This window comes from Sminthopsis crassicaudata, chromosome 5 (genome assembly GCF_048593235.1).
Source record: "Sminthopsis crassicaudata isolate SCR6 chromosome 5, ASM4859323v1, whole genome shotgun sequence".
In the NCBI taxonomy this organism is placed as follows: Eukaryota; Metazoa; Chordata; class Mammalia; order Dasyuromorphia; family Dasyuridae; genus Sminthopsis; species Sminthopsis crassicaudata.
In genome coordinates this window covers 168,751,550-168,769,842 of record NC_133621.1, presented here as the reverse complement: position 1 = coordinate 168,769,842, position 18,293 = coordinate 168,751,550, and the positions used below count along the sequence as shown (strand labels likewise).

Below are 18,293 nucleotides of genomic sequence, written 5' to 3'. Positions count from 1 at the left end.
CTCACACATCATTTTAGCATGGAATTAATTTACCCTTGAAGGCTTGGCCAGTGTAGTGCAAATGTTGACAGTCCTCAACAGACTGAAAAAGCTTTGAATATGGTGAACTTTGGGTATAGCTGTCATTTAAGGACCAAGTTAGCACAATTTGGACAAGATTTGTTATCAGAAATTTTTTTTTTTTTTTTTTTTTTTTAACCAGAGAAACCTATAAAGACCTAAGACTAATACCCATACCATTTCAGGAAATACATCAGGAAATGATGTATTTACACAAACTACAATCATAGATCATTAAAGTTAATTATTTATCTATCTATCTACCTATCTATTAGAATGTAAACTTCATGGGGGGAGTACATCGTACTCATTTGACTACGTATAGGTTATATCCTTGTAATAATATAGGTGGCAGAGTAGATGGACTGTTGGGCTTGAAGTCAGGAAATTTATCTTGAAATCTGGCTTCAGACACTAACTGTGTGATGCAAGGCAAGTCACTTAACCCTGTTTGTCTCAGTTCCTCATCTGTAAAATGAACTGGAGAGGGAAATGGCAAACTACCCCAATATCTTTGCCAAGAAAACTCCAAATAGGGTCACAAAGAATTAGGTATGATTGAAAGGACAGAACAACAATAAATAAAATAATCCTTGAGCCCCTTAAAGACATAAACTCTTAAATATATATATATATATGCATATATACACATATATATATTTATACACACATACACACACTCTGTGTTTATTGTTCTGGTTTTGAATTTAAACAGTGCCTACAGCATAAAAGGAGATTAATAAATGTTTTCTTTTAAGACTACCACACCAAAGTTATGGTGGTAATCAGAAGTGGCTGCAACAATGACAGAGGAAGATAGCAAACGAACTCAGATAAATGCAAACTTACCACAGCGGAGCCAGAACAAAGAGGTCGTGACTTCAAGGGAAGCAGACCATTAATAGGATGCAGATATTATATTTCAACAAAGTCCTTCAGTTCCACCCATGCCACTAAAGCTTTCTACATTCATAGATGATACAAAAATAGGAATCTGACTTGTCTGGAAAGTAGGGGAGATGGTCCTCATACCTTTTTACTATACCTGGAGATAAGGCCCATTTAGCTATTCTATATGCTGTATGTTTGTTGTAAAGAAACAGTACATCCTACAGCTGGCCTGCCAATCAGGAAGATCTGTGTTCCACTCCTGACTTTTTATCATGTTCTAGTTATGTTCCCTTGGCAAGGTTGGAAGTTTGCTAGGTTGGTCCTTAAATAATAGGCATATGGTCCACCATACTTACTTTGGATGATTCTCTACATTATAAATTGAAAAGAAAGTGCCAACCTATGTTGGTAGATTAAGAAACTCTAAGAGCTCCTTTCATGAATTAAATCCCTGGGCTAATTCTTGTCCTTATGTTCTATGCTCATAAAAATGAGCTTTATCTACTAAACTTTTATTGATAGTTTTGTTAGCTGGCAAGTGAATTCAGATTCTCAAGGGAGAGCTAAAAATGAACTGAATTAAGATATTCCTAGAGATAGAGATCCTCTGGGTGGGAATGAAACATAGTCCACAGCAAATTATGTGGTTATCCATTCCCAAACATCTGTCTTGTCATCATATTTCTTCTTAAAGCATCAAAAGTCTTATACTTGGGAAAACCATTTAGCTTTTATTAGCCTTAGTATTTCCATCTGCAAAATTTAGGATTTGGATCAATGCTAAATTCCTTCCAGTTCTAACCTTGTATGATTTCATGATTTGGTGTTGTATTTATTTTTTTCCTTATTTCTTTTATAATAGCTTTTTATTTTTCAAAATACATGCAAAAATAGTTTTTGACATTCACCCTTGCAAAACCTTGTGTTCCAAATCCCCCCCCCCCTTTAGCTAGCCAGTAATCCAGTATAGGTTGAACATGTGTAATTTTTCTAAACATGTTTTCACATTTATAATGTTGTATAAGAAAAATCAAATCAAAAAAAAAATGAGAAAGAAAAAAACAAGCAAGCAAACCACAACAACAAAGGTGAAAATAATTTGTTGTAATCCACATTCAGTCCCCATAGTCCTTTCTCTGGATGTAAATCACAAGTCTATTGGAATTGACTTGAATCATCTCATTGTTCAAAAGAACCAAGTCCATCACTATTGATCATTACATAATCTTCTTGTTGCTGTGTACAATGTTCTTGTGGTTCTACTCATTTCACTTATCCGTTCATGTAAATCTCTCCAGGCCTTTATGAAATCATCTTGTTGATTAGTTCTTATAGAACAATAATTTTCCATTGTTGTATTTCTTTTTTAAAAAATTACAACTTTCATTTTTGCTTATTTTTGCTCATAATTACCAATACTTTTTCAATAACAATCTTTAAAGTCTCTTTCCTTTCCAGTTTATCTAACTCATTTAATTTCATTACATACTAAGACAAAAAAAAATACATACATAAAAATTTCTCTCCTCTCATCCTTTTCCATTTGTTTTTAAAAAAGAAAAACCTTTTTATTTATTAAAAAAAAACCCTAAAATAATCAAAATGGCTGATATTCTACAGTACTTTAGAATTATAAAACATTTATATAGTTTCTCTTATTTAATCTTATTTAATAACATTTTATAGATGCGGAGGCTCAAGCTTAGACAACTTCAGCTCCTTTTCAGAACTCGCAGTTAGTGAATATTAGATCTGGGTCTGGAAAAAAAGATTTTTTGACTTTTGGTGGCATGTTTTTTCTATGGCATTTCAGTCAATAAACACTGATTAAAGGCCTAGTTTATACAATGCCTTCTATCATGAACAATGAGAAATGCAAAGATATAACAATATACAATCCTTGCTCCCAGGGAGCTTACAACCATTGAGTTATGAAGGACTTATTAAGCATACATTGTACTAGACATTAAATGTAGAAAAGACAGAAATGGAATATTCCTTTCCCTCAGGGAGCTTACATTGTTGGAGAAAACAAATTATCCATATAAAAGTAAATATAAAGTCTATATTATAGGGTAATTTTTGGGAGGAAGATAAGAGGAAGTACTCATGTAGAAAAAAAGAAAGAGGAAGAAGAAAGAAGAAAGAAAGGAGAAAGGGAGAGAGACTTTAAAAAAAAAAAGGCTTCATGAGATGTGCCCTGAATTGAGTTAAGTTCTTGAAGGAAGATAGATAGAACTTCTGGAAGTTAGAACTGAAGGAGTGCATTCTGGTCATGGGGGACAGACCTTACAAGGACAACAACAACAATGATAATAAAGAGAGCTTGCAGTTATAAATTGCCTATTATAGTCCAGCTACTATGCTGGATATAATATAATATAATAATATTTACAAATATTATTTCATTTGATCCTCACAAGAACTCTTGGAGGTATATATATTATTATTATCTCCACTTTATAGTTGAGGAAACTGAGTAACTTGACCAAGTTACACTGCTAACATAATATATAATATAATAATAACATATTGCTAATAATAATAATAATAGTATCTGAGGTAGGTTTTGAACTCAGTTCTTCCTGACTCCACTTTGCCATGCCATGAACTGTTGTATTGGAGGAATAGCAAGTAGATCAATTTGGCTGGAAAATAGAGTACATGAAGAGGAGTAATGTTTGATAAGCTTGGAAAGGTACAATGTAGTAAACTTATCCTACCACTTCTGTCATCTAAAGGGATTTTGGAATTAGTTTAAAACAAATGATTTATCACTCCTATCTTACCATAATCACATGAATCACATATAGGTACTCTATAAACAAATCAAGTCGCTGGAGACTTATTTATAACTCAGATTTTCTTTTTCATTCAGGGGATGCACAGCTGAAGATCCTGTGGTACTTATTATACTAAAAGTAAAAATTGAGAATAAAATCCTTTTAGTCTGGAAACTGGCCAATTTTGCTTGTGAATTTGAGGAGGGATTTCATATCTCTAAGGTTAGAAGAGTAGGAATATGAGGGTGGCTGCAAAGTTTAAAAAAATCTAGAGTTATTAATAATATGTACTAGTTTACCAATTTCTTATAATTCACTGCATAATGCCTAGAAATAGGTATATTATATGTGGTTAAGCCTTAACTACAACTCCAACAGGGCCTAATTTTCCATCCCTTTTCCATTTTACATCTAGGTTTTATAGCATTTCATTTCTTCAGCCATGAAGCTGTATTAAAATTTATGTATTAAAGTACCATGAGTCTCAGGAGAAGTCTTTAAAATGTGGGTGAGAGGATGCTAAACATCCATTTGCATGATTCACAAACAACCAGTTACTTTCTGCAGGTCAAGGGCTGTCCAGGCATACTTCAGCCCTTTGCAAAGTTCTGGGAGCAGAACTCCTCCCTGCCCACCTATTTAGCCATAGGGTCAGAAACCTGTTTAGGCCTGGTTTGGAAAGAACAGAGACTGGGATTCCATGAGAATGCCTCACTATCCTTTCCTTATGACCCTTGAGCAATTCTCTCCCCAGTTTACATAGGCCAAAACATTTCTTTTAACCCTTGAAAGGGAATCCAAACCAGAACTGGATTGACTCTTGACTGGGAAAACTGTTTGAATTGCTCAATAGGAACCACATTGCATATGGTTCTACTAACAAGAATTGGTATAAAAGGAGATTCCCCTACGTTCCATCAACCATTCACTGAGCATTTTTAGTAAGTTTCCGATCAGGAAATCCACCTTTATAATATTAGTCTTTATTTGATGAATGCCTTACAATTTACAAAGTATTATCACCTTCTTCCAACCTGATGCAGGCCCTCATCACTTCATACCTGGACTGTTGCAATAGCCTGCTGTTGAGTGCAGTTCATCCTCCACTCAGCTGTCTAAGCAATCTTACTAAAGCACAGGTCTGACCATGTCACCTCCCTCCCACCCCTGCCCCTAAGCTCTGCTCCCTTAAGTAAATTCCAGTGATCTCTTATCACCTCCAGGATCAAATATAAAAATCCTCTGGCATCCAGACCCTTTCATAAACCCTCCTCTCTCCCACCTTTTCAGTTCTCTTATACCTTATCTCCTCCTCACTTTCCCCCAAATGTATCTTACAATCCAGTGATACTTTTTTATTGTTTTATGAATAGAATATTTCATCTCTTGTATCCAAGTATTTTCACTGGCTGTCTCCCATGCCTCTCTTGCCTCAGCTCCATGTTCTGGCTTCCTTCAAGTCCTAGTTAAAATCCCATCTTCTACTAGATATCTTTCCCAATCTCCTTTAATATTAGGATCTTGTGTACTTCTTGAGAGCAGAGGCGATCTTTTTTTTTTTTTTTTTTTTTTTTTAATGTATTCCCATCACTTAGAATCCATAGAGATTATAGTACATAATAGATGCTTTATAAATGTTTGTCAACTGCATTCAATATCTCCTTTGATTCTAATGAAAGTCATGTGTGTTAAGTAAATCAATTATGATTATTTCTAATTTTAAACAAAGGTACTGAAAATCAGAAGGTTAATTTACTTGGTCAAGGTTACCTGGAAGAACCAGAACCTAAGCTCAGGTGTCTCAATCCCAAATTCAGTCTTTCTATTGTACTGTACTAAGGTCTTTATAGTTAATGTATGTCTTCAAACTGAAGTTCAATTGTTTCCTTTTTTCTCTTCTTCCCCCCCCCCCCATGTAAATAGAATTCACTTGCCCATCATCCTCTTTCTAATAGCCCTTTAGTTATTTGAACAGTTCTAAGTGTTTCTAGCTGCACTTACAAGTCATGGGAGAAACTAAAACATTTTAAAATGTATGCTTAATAAGTGTTTATTTTGTACCAACTATGTGTATTACACTTTTCTTGATACTTAGGAGAGTACCAAAATATAAGACACAAAACTTATCTAATTGATGGGTTACTAGTTATATGTTTAGCATATTTCTGGAGGAGGAAGAGGAGAAATAAGAAGGAAAAGGTTGTAGAAAAAAGGAGGAAAAGGAAAACAAGAATAAAGAAGGAAAAAAGAGGAGGAAAAGGAGAAAAAGAAGGAAGAAGAAAAAAAGAAATGTTAGGAATTTTGAATCTTGAAACTTATGCTATCTAGTTAATATTTGTTCCATTCAATAAGTAGCCTCCACAGTAACTTTTTATCTAGAGTCAACATACTACCGACAGCTTTCATTCCTCTAGGCGTATTAGAAAGAATGGCTTCACTTGGAGGGTTGCACAGTAGTGGAATGGATTTCCAAAGGAAACTGAAGAAATAAATTGCTTAGGGATCTCTAAGAATAGGATAGATATCCATCTGTATGAGATATTTTAGGTGTGGTCCTGCCTAGAGGCAAGAGGTTAGATTAGATGACCTCTGAAAATCCTTCCCCTATGTCTCCAAGTTTTTCTTAGATTTTTTTTTTAGTTTAGCAAACTAGATCTATTCCTTTAAAATACAACTTTCCAACCACATTTTAAAAGAGCCACATTTTAAAATAGAATCATATAGTGTTCCAATTTTCTTCAGCCTCAAATTTGTTCCATTAAACCCAGGAGAAGATAGGAAACACCTAAACTTAAAAAAAAAAAAAACTATTGCAGTGGACCTGGTGTTTCCCTTAAAGAAAATTACAATTCAATGAAAGAGATAATAAACACAAACATTATATAGTTATGAGACAATAAATGAATAACAAATTAAGTGTCAATATGTAAGTGCTAAGAGTTTAGCAATGAAAGAGGCTAAAATGGGCTAAAGTAATAAGGAAAGACAAAGTTTGATTCCCATATTTTACAAATACAGAAACTGATAAAATTTCCCAAATTCACGCAAGGAATAAGTAGTAGCGCTGGGATTGAGATAACAAATAACATCCTTCTTTCTGTTAAGCTACACTGCCTGACATCCTCTTACTGTAAACATTACCTGACCCCACAATTAGATTTTAGGCTTCTTACTTAGATGGTAAACTCAGGGAAGGAAAGCAGGATCTGGAATTTACTTTTAAAAAACTTTTTTCTTTTCTACATATTCCCCAACAGTTTGGGGCATCCATTGAATGATTAGGAAATGTTTGTTGAATTGAGCTACTTCATAGTAATAGTGTGGAAAAATGAATTGTTTTAGACAGTTTTCAGATGAAAGAAATTAAAATTATTTTTACTAATGTGTGATGTGATTCTAAATCACTATTGAAGTGAAAATTAAAACAACTCTGAGGTACCATCTCATATCTATCAGATTGGCTAAGATGACAGAAAAAGATAATAATATATATATTGGGGGGGGATGTGGAAAAACTAGAACACTAATGCATTGTTGTTGGAGTTGTGAACTGATGTAGTTATTCTGGAGAACAATTTGGAACTGCCCAAAGGGATAAAAAAGTGTACATACCCTTGGATTTGGCAATGTCACTATTGGGTCTGTATTCTGAAGAGATCATAAAAGAGGGAAAAGATGGATATGTACAATAATGTTTGTAGCAGCTCTTTTTGTAGTGGTGAGGAATTGAAAATTGAGTAGAGGCGTATCATTTGGGGAATGCCTGAATAAGTTTGGTATATAAAAGGAATGGAATGTTATTGTTCTATAAGAAATGCTGAGCAGGCTGATTTCAGAAAAGTTTGGACTTACATGAACTGATGCTGAGTCAAGTGAGCAGAACCAGGAGAATATTGTACCTTATGTGATGACCAACTGTGATGAACTTGGTTCTTTTCAATAAGTCAGTGATTCAAGACAATTCCAAAAGACTTGAGATGAAAAATACTATCTGCATCCAGAGAGGGAACTATGGAAACTGAATGTGGATCGAAGCACAGTGTTATCTCCCTTCTTTGTTTGCTTTTTCTTTCTTGTTTTTTTTTTTTTTCCCTTTTGGTCTTTTTTTTCTTGCACAAGATTACAAATATAGGAATATTTAAAAGGATTGTACATGTTTAATCTAAAAAAAATTACTTTTAATATCAGTAGTAACTGATACTGAAACCTACTCCTATAAACTTCATTCAACATATACTGTCATCCAAGGTTAATGGAAAGGCAAATTGTGTCTTTCTGGGGCATATGCATGATGATCACATAGTGACCATTCTCCATTCAACTACAGTACCTACAATTACACTCATTCTTTAAGACCCAATTCAGATCTCACCCTTTCATAAAGGTTTATTTTATCATCCCAGCTGCCAAGTCTTTCTCCTTCCTTTTAACTGTTATAAAGCTTATTATTTCTATAGCAGGTTTATATTTTCAACAAATATTGCCTAATATTGTTTTAGAGAGCTTGTTATGGCTATATTTTTTCTCCATTAAGTAGACTATAATTTCTTTAGAGGGCAATGAATGAATAAACAAGCTTAAAACAATTATTGAGCAGCAAACACTCTGGTTAAGTCTTGGAGCTTGGAAAACAAAATGAAGACAGACCATTTCCTCTCAACATCACTTCTCCTTTTGCTCCAATCTCTAAAGTAGAATTGTCCTTCTTATGGAAAAAGCCAACCTTTCAACCTTTGCTTTTGATTCCATTCTGCCCCATCTCCTCTGGGTATTTGCTCCTTTTATTTCCTCTCTCCACTGTCTTCCTTCTCTATTGACTACTTTCCTCATGCTTACAAGGTATCCAGCTATCTGACATTTAAAAAAAAAGAACAAACAAAAAAACCTTTCACTTGAACCTTCCATTCTTTCAAATTATTACTTTATATCATTCCTCTGGGTCATTGTCAAATTCCTAGAAGAAGCTGTCTCTTTCTCATCTACTACATTACTCTTTGCAATGTATTGCAATGAAGTCTGCAATTTGGCTTCATTGTTTGCCACTTGATGAAAACTGTTCTTTCCAAAATGACTAACAACCTATTAATTATTAAATCTGATAGATTTTTCATAGTTCTCATCCTTTTTGACCTCTTTACAGTGTATACTGTTGTTAACTACCCCTTCTCTTAAATACTTACTTGCCCAGGGTCACACAGCTAGGAAGTATTAAGTGTCTGAGTTTGAATTTGAACTCAGGTCCTTCTGACTTTAGGGCTGGTGCTCTATCTACTCTGCCATTTTACTGCCCCTTGAATACTCTTTCTTTCCAGAGTTTTTGTAACATAGATTTCCTTCTAACTCTTTTACCCGGATATATGCCAAGTTTTTGTATTGGATCGTTTTTGCTCTTAATTTTCTCAGTGATTTCATAAGATTTCTTAGGTTCAATTATTACCTTTATGAAAATGACTCACAATTCTCCATATTCATCTTTAATTTCTATCATAAACTTCAGTCCCAAATCACCATCTTTTCTATTGGATAAACCCCCATGGTTGTTCCATAGATATTTCAAGTTCAATGTTCAAAATAGATTTTACTGATTTTTCTTTTTCTTGGGAGGTATGGAGTGAGGAGTGATTTTTTAAATGAAGAACTTAACAAATGTACCAAAACCTATAAATATTTACATATGCAAAATAGAACATAAAAAGAAAATTGTCTCTGGAAAATCACGAATAAATCTATACCATTTGCTTATTAAATATATATATATTATATATAATTCTATACATTATTCAAAGTTTTTCTGCTTGTCTGTATTTCCACACTTCTTTCTCTTCAGTTAATTTTTTAAAAAAGAATTTCAATAATCTTTTTTTTCTCTTTTCTTTATTGTCATTACTCTTATTACCCCCCCCCCATTTTTCTGCAAATCCTCTTTTAATGAGAAAAAGAAAAGGGACAGCTAGATGCTGCAGTAGATAGAGCATAGGCCCTGGAGTCAGGAAGACTGGAATTCAAATTCAATCTCAGACACTTAACTCTCTCCCAAGGCAAGTCACTTAATTCCAATTTCCTTGCAACAAAACAAAACAAAACAAAAAGAAGGAAAAAAAATATTTTATATTTATGAATCAGAGTCAAACAAAACAAATTCAGTAGTCTTGCTTCTTTATACACCTTAATACTTTTTTATACTTCTTATACTTTTTTTATACTTTAATACTTTATACTTTTTTATACTTAATACTTCTTTATACACTTTGTCTGGAGATGATTAATATGTTACATTATAGGTCTTTTCTGGAGATGTGATTTTTCGCTGCATTGATCAGAATTCTAAAATTTTTCAGAGTTGATTTTGCTTATAATATTGTCATCATACTCTAAGTGTTTTTCTGGTTCTATTCATTTCCCTCTCCATCTAAGTCTTTCCAGAATCTCTTTATTTCTTAAAAGTAATATTCTATCACATTTATATATCATAGTTTCTTCAATCATTTTCAATGATAGGCACCTCCTCAATTTCCTGTTCTTTTCTTGTCGTTTCCTTTTAAGTAAAGTTTCCACTTTAAGTAATCTCTGAAATTGGAGGTTTTTGTTTTTGTTTTTTGTTCTCTGATATTATCCTCTCTCTTGACCTCCTCCTACCTGTTGAATATGATGTATTTCAACAGCAAACTCTCCACATGTGTGAGTCCAACTCTTCTTAGTCCAGTTAAACAGGAGTAAGCTTCACCTAACGCCCATCCCACCCCTATCCCTTCCTCCACATTTTTATATACTTTTATGTGCACCTCATTCTTCATACTTTCTATTCTAGTATCTCCTTTTTATCTTCCCTTTTCTTTTCCCTCTTAAAATCCTTAGAACAGAAAAACAAAATAAACCCAACAACGTGTTTGTCTTATCTCCCTCAAATACTTTGAAGACATTAAGGTTCTTAAAGGATATTTGTTTCTTCCTTTTTTTTTTTTTTTTTTTTTAAGTAGGAAGCATTTAGTGTTTCATCATTTTTAGCCTCTTCCCCCCTTTCTTGAAACAACTGAGATTAATTGACTCATCTAGGGTCATACAGCTAGTAAGTGTCTTGGGCCGCATTTGACTCCAGGGCCAGTGACTGTGCCACCTAGTTGCCCCTCCAGCCCCTTCTAAATGCCCCCACAAATTGATTTTATGAGATTACTTTTGACTCTTGTGTTTGCATTTTTTAAAGACTAAAATCTCTTCTCATTTATCACAGAAGCTTCCTGGCTTTGTATGATCTTGGCCATGTTTCCTTGGTACTTATAAATTTTCTGGTCCCTTGCAATATTATTTTTTTTCTTGAATGTGAAAGCTCTAGATTTTCTTTATAACATTCTTGAGACTTTTCTTATTGGAGTTTCTTTCTGGAGGTAGATTTACTTTCCTTTGCCCACTAATTCTAATAAATTTGAGCAATTTTTCATTTAGGATTCCTTACAATATAGTGTCTGGGTTTTTTTTTTTTTTTAATCATGATTTTCAGAATCCAAAGATTATTAAATTATTTTTGCTTGGCCTATTTCCTAGATTAATCTTTTTTGATACCAATTAAATTTCATTTTTAAATTTTTTCAAACTTCTGATTTTATTTGAATATTTCTTTTTTGTTTTCAGCTCAATCTGACTCGAGATCTGTTTTTTTTTTTTTTTTTTTTTTTTAATGGTGAGTATTTACACCCTAGAAATCAGCAAATGCTAAAAATCAAGGCTTGCATATTGTCTGATTGTTTATCTAGATTTAGGAATGTAATGGAAAAATACTTATTTTCATATTATTCATGTTGTTAAAAAAATCAGAACAAAAGGGAAAAAAAAACATAAGAAAGAAAAAAATAAACAAAAAAGGTAGAAATAGTATTCTTCAATTCATGTTTAGTTTCCATAATTCTCTGTCTTGATGTGGATGGAATTTTCCATCCCAAGTCTATTAGAATTATCTTAGATCCATATATTTCTGAGCAAAGCTAAGTCTATCAGAGTTGATCATCTTATAATCTTGCTGTTAGTGTGTACAATGTTCTCTTGATTCTGCTCACTTTACTCAGCATCAATTCATGTAAGTCTTTCCAGGCTTTTCTGAAATCAGCCTGTTCTTGATTACTTACAGAACAATAATATTAAATTCTATTCATATATCATAATTTATTCAGCCATTTCCCACCTGATGAGCATCCAACTAAATTTTCAATTTTTTGCTATAATAAGAAGAGCTGCTGAAAGCATTTTTGACCATGTAAGTCCTTACCCCTCTTTTGTGATCTCATTTTCATCTTTTTTTTTTGTTTGCTTTTTCTATTCAATCAATCAATAAACCTATAATAAGTTCTGCAATGTGTCAAGGATATATAGGGATATAACCTGTGTAATATAGTTTTAGGTCATCATTCTTTATGTGTTTTTTTTTTTCATTAATTCCCTTGATATTCTTGAGCTTTTGTTCTTCCACATGAATTTTACTATTACTTTTTCTACCTGTATAAAGTAATTTTTTTGCAGTTTGATTGATATTGCATTAAATAAATATATTAATTTAGGTAGAATTGTCATTTTTTTTAGTATATTAGTTCACCTTACCCATAAAAAATTGATATTTTTCCAATTTTTTGGATCTGATTTTATTTGTGTGAAAAGTATTTTATAATTGTATTCATAAAATTCCTGGGTTTCTCTTGGCAGGTAGACTCCCAAATATTTTGTTTTGTCTACATTTATTTTAAATCAAATTTCTCTTTCCATCTCTTGTTTTATTGGTATTATGTAAAAATGCCAATGATTTATGTGGATTTATTTTATATCTAACAATTTTGCTAATGTTAATTGTTTCAAGCAGTTTTTAGTTGATTCTCTAGGATTCTCTAAATATACTATCATATTGTCTGCAAAGAATAATAGTTATGTTTCCTTGTTGCTTACTGTATTCCTTCAATTTCTTTTTCTTCTTTTATTGCTGAAGCTAAGTTTCTAATACAATATTGGATAATAGTGGTGATAATGACCATCCTTGTTTCACCCCTGATCTTATTGGAAATGCTTCTCACTTATCCCCATTACATATAATGCTTGCTGATGATTTTTAGATAGATGCTGCTTATTTTAAGGAAAACTCCATTTATTCCTATGTTATCTAGTGTTTCTATTAAGGATCGATGCTTATTTTGTCAAAGAACAATTTTAAAAATGGAATTCTTTGAGGTCTTCTCATTTCTTGGCCTCTACCTTTAGGATGACAAAGATTATATGGAACTGACTCTGGGGGAGTGACCTGAAATAGATAGAATGCTGGATTTGAAGGCATGAAGTCCTATGTTCAAATCATAACCCAGATACTTATTATTTGTGTGCTCTTGTGTAAGTCACCTAAATACCTAATTTCTAAGATGCGGGGGATATACTTGATGACTCTAGTTCTATGCCCCTATAATCTATAGAGTTAGTGTTTCCAAGGATATGTTTTCATCTTTATCCAAAAATGCCAGAATGCTAGCTCACCCAGGTTGGCTAGTCTATCAAAAGAACATTAGTTTGGTAGAATAAAGCACAGATTTCCCCCACTGGTGCAGATGTCTCCTTTGGGCTTCTTTACCCATACTTTTTCATGAATTTCATATGTTTATACTAAATCTGAATTCTTAAACTACAAATGGAAATTTGTGGGGAGGATTTTATTTCTAAATGCATATCCCAAAGCTATGATTTCCTTGTCACAGAGTGTGGAGGAAAAAGTTGGGTTTTCTGAGACTTCTCAATATAGACTCTGAAATCAAATTAGACTTTGCATTCAGGTAAGCACATAAACTTGGGCTGGACTTGGTGGCCAATCATAAGATAATTCGGCTTGGGGCCAATTTGGCAAGGGAGCATTACACTCTGCTGTGAAACTTGTCATTAGGATTTATCTGACCTTTAACTGGTAAGCTGGAATTGCTTAACATTGCAGTTCTCTCAACCTAATAGCACCTTTTTGCGCAGCTTAGGTTATCATGGGGCTTGGCTGAAATCCATTTCTAAAGTAAAATGGAAGGCTAATTGGGAAACATCACTTTTCAACGAAACGAAGTTTCCTCAAAACTTTCTGGGTCAAGTTTCAGTGCTTTTGCTCGTGCTGTAAACATGGACATAATCCTGCCAAGTGAGGGGGAAGATTCCTTTGGCTTTGGACTCTTTGCTTTAGTCAACTGGAGAATACCATATGAGTATTGGGAGAGAATTTTAGCCCAGGCCCAGTGTCCTTTCAGTAGAGCTAACCTACATTCTGGGGAGTAACTGGACTCCATTCTACCCCACTTCCACGAGATTAACTTCATGTCCTTACCAGCATGGAATAAGAAATTCTCTTCGGAAAAAGCAGGGGTAAAATATGGCCCTGCATATTAACAAAGGCCCTCAGGACCAGAGCTGGAAAGAAGTTTGGCTGGATTTTAAAGAAATGAGATTGATCAACAACTGAAATATGGATGTTGGCAGGGCTAGAATTCTATTACTATGTGTTCAAGCTTACAACTGTCTGCTTCCTTATGGCAATGGTCACTGAAAAAATGGGTAAAACTGGTAAAAAGGGCTGGGAAAAGGTTTTGCTCTGTAGTAAGTTAAGGACAAATAAACATGTAAACAACCCCTAGGGAAAAAAAAATGTCACCACTTATCTTCAAAGTAGCTAATCTCATTCTGATTCACTACAAAAATTAAAAAGATTTTAGACTTTCTTGTTTCAAAGAAAGTTCCTGTAGAAATCAATGGGACCAACTTAAGCTATTCCTTTAGGAGGCATCTATGGCCACAACTCCTGTAAGCAGGTAGTTTGAAAGCCTTCCAATTTTTATCTCTTGATTAACATGGCATTTACCTGGAAGAGAGGAAGAATGGGAAAGAAGTACCATTTCTGAAAGGGCTTGCTTAGTATTCCAAAACAACCTCAAAAGATTTTGAAGATGAAATGAGGTTTTATTATGTAAATCTACATTTGAGCTCTGGTTCTTTTTTTTTTTTTTTTTTTTTTTTTTTTTTTTTTTTTCCCTTTCTTGATGACAACAACCAGGAGTTCTGGAAAAGTTCCATAAAAACCATTTGAGTTTACTGAGTAAATAAATAATAGGCAGTTTAAAACTCTCTGGGGAAGTGGGGGTGGGAAATTGAGAAAGTGAATCACAGAAAACAGGAATGAAAGAATCTTGGTTTATTAGGACATTCCCAAAGGATTCTTTTCTAGTGTTTTGTTTAGACCAGATTCAAAGACCAAAATGATGATAATAATAATAAAAAACTTATATGCAGTGTCTTTCTACAAGATCCCTGCCTTTAAGCACTAAGAAGTCTCTCTGGAGAATGAATGAGGCAAGTGTGATAGTATCCCCACTTATTGTGTTATTTTTTTTCAACACTGGGAAACTGAAGGCTTTTTAGCTCATATGCCTTTCTAAATTAGGAAGAATCCATTGTGTCTTTTCTAAGAGGAGGTTTCTGCTGTGTATCAGGCCTGGATATAGTATGGTATAGCTCCTAACTTCTTCAACTATTACTCAAGACCCCATGTGGGGTCTTATAACTGAATGAAAGCGGGCAAAATTATGACTTATTTTCAGTAATTGTTTGATTTATGTACTTCATATACTTATATACCTGGGGTCATGTAAAAATTTATCAAGTGAAAAGGGTTTTTTTGTGAGTGGAAACATTTTAAGAAGCCTTGGAAAGTCAATAGAGAGCTAGCTTAGAATCCAGGAAGTCTTGGATTTAATTTTCAGGGATTCAAGACATGCACAATCTCTGTGCCTCTGGGAACATCATTTTACTTTTTAGTTTATTAGGCAACTTCCCAAGACAAAAGAGGTAGAGAAATTACCTATCTGCATTGGGAGAGGGAATTTGCTTATCTGAGAGAGTTCTATATACCATTGAAATCAGAAGTCCAGTCTCTATTCTTTTTCCCATGTGCCAGGCACTAGGAATAGAAATATAAAAAAAGAAACAATCTCTACTTTCAGATGTTTATTCTAAAGAGCTCTACTGTAGAACAAGGAAATCTACCTTGTCCTTCCCAGGAAAAATTTAGAAAGAGCTCTGCCCTTGCTTCCTCCTCCATTTAAACACCCCTTCTTTTGTGAGTATTCCCAGCAAAGTAGAGAGATCCCAGGATTTGGGATCAGGGGATCTTAGTCTGAATTTCAGCTATGTCTCCTTAATAGTATGTAACTCTGGGAAATCTCATTGTGCTTTAATGTCCTCATTTGAAAATAGTATTCTACTTACTTCACAAGATTGCTGTGAGGAAAAGGCCTTTTAAAACTTTAATAGATTTTGATAGAATTTTGAGCTATTGTTATTATTTCTTAGGTCCACCAGAAGGCAGGGGGAAGATTGGGTAGTAGCTATCCAATTAATGTAACCTAGAAGACTGGAAAGCCTCTGGCATGCAAACCTCAGGTAAAATCTTTTTCTTAATTTTCGTTTTTAGTAATTGACTGGGTACTCAATTAAGAAATCAGTAAACATTTATTAAGCATCTACTATGTGCTAGGCACTGTACTAAGCCCTGAGGATACAAAAAGAGGCTAAAAACAAGTTTTTAAGAATGGATTTCCCCCCCAATTACATGTAAAAATAATTATTAGTACTTTTTAAAATTTGAGTTCCAAATTCTTTCCTCTTTCTCTCTTTCCCTCCTCACAGAGAAGGCAAGCAATTTAATATGTTATACATGTGTAGTCATGCAAAACTTATTTTCATATTAGTCACATTATGTAAGAAAACACAGATTTAAAAACACATATACACAAAAGTAAAAAAAAAATTAGTATGCTTTGATTTGCATTCAGGTCCTATCAATTCTTTCTCTGGAAGTGTATTTTTCATTACAAATCCTTCAAAATTGTCTTGGATCCTTGTATTGCCGAGAATAGATAAATCATTCATAGTGGATCATTATACAATATTGTTGTTACTGGGTATAATGGTCTCCTGGTTCTGTTTGTAGCATCAGTTCATGTAAGTCTTTCCAAGTTTTTCTAAAAGCATCCTCCTTTTCTTATGACATAATAGTATTCCATCACATTTATATGCTATATCTTGTTCAGCTATTCCTCAATTTATGGGCATCCCCTCCATGTCACCATAAAAAGAATTGCTATAAATATTTTTACATATAGAAGTCCTTTCCTCTTTTAAAAAACATATTTTAACTACTTTTTGGGTCAAAGGGTATGCATAACACCATAAAAAGAATTGCTATAAATATTTTTGCATATAGAAGTCCTTTCCTCTTTTAAAAAACATATTTTAACTACTTTTTGGGTCAAAGGGTATGCATAATTTTATATCTCTTTGGGCATAATTTCAAATTGCTCTCCAGAAAGGTTGGATCAATTCACAATTTCACCAATAATGTATTAGTATCCCGATTTTCTTACATCCTCTCCAACATTTGTCATTTTCCCTGTCATATTAGCCAGTCTGATAGGTGTGAGGTGATATTTCAGAGCTGTTTTAATTTACATTTAAAACATTTTAAAAATTAGACCATTGTTATAAGATGATTTCTTTGTCTGAAAATTGTCTGATCATACCATTTGACCATTTTTAAATTTGACTCTTTTCTCTATATATTTGAGAAATGAGACCTTTGTCAGAGGAACTTATGAATGTTCTGCTTTTTAAAAAAATTTTGGCTGCATTGGTTTTGTTTGTGCATCAATTTTTTAATTTATTGTAATCAATATTATCTACTTTACATCCCATTATGTTCTCTGTCTCTCCTCATTTAATCATGAATTCTTCTCTCATCCACAAATCCAAACTATTCCATGTTCCCATAATTTTCTGATAGTATTACTCTTTATATTTAACTTGTACTTATTTTGATCTTATCTTAATATATGATGTGAGATGTAGTTATATACCATAGTATGTTAATGTTCCTTTTCTCCCTGGGACTGTGACTTAGGTCTGTGTTCTGGTTCCCCATATAGGCAATACATCAGAGACCTGCCCCTAGTGCCAGCAAAGTATCCCTAGGAATCCCTTTCAGACTAGCTCCCTTACCATCTATGGGCTGAGAGCCCTGGCAGTTGCCACTACAGATTCATTAATCCATAAGGCATGTTGTTGGCTTTCTGGAGCATCCTGCTGCTAGCTCGGTGGGATATGGCCTGGACTGGACTATGTTTCACTGTCCTACAGTGAGACCTTCTAAGTTGTGTGGGGCTGGAGACTAATGAAGGAGACAATATACAAACAAATATATGTAAAGCATACTATGTACAGGATAGATAAATAATTAACTGAGGGAAGGCACTAGAATTAAGAGGGGTTGGAGAAGGTTTTTTGTGAAAAGCAAAATTTTTAGTTTAAAGTTAAAGGAAGCCAGGGAGTTCAGTAGATGGGGCTGAAGAGGATGAATATTAGATAACACAGTCCTAAAAAGATAGTGTGTCTTCTAGTAAGTAAGAGTACTTTGCAAGAATTCAGGAGAGAGGGCTTTAAATTACATTAAGAGCATACTTTTGTAATTCAGCATTGGATTAGAGTAATGCAATTTGATGTCCTCTTGGGGTA

The 18,293-nt window shown here is 33.7% G+C and overlaps 1 long non-coding RNA gene across 1 annotated transcript in view; it reads left to right on the top strand.

The window, feature by feature from the left end:
* LOC141542537 (uncharacterized) overlaps positions 1-16,149 on the top strand; it is a 220,607-nt gene extending 204,458 nt beyond the window's left edge. The window contains exon 7 of the long non-coding RNA XR_012482191.1: positions 16,077-16,149. This is a non-coding gene — a long non-coding RNA (uncharacterized LOC141542537). The remainder of the gene's footprint in view (positions 1-16,076) is intronic.
* The last annotated feature ends 2,144 nt before the right edge of the window (positions 16,150-18,293 follow it).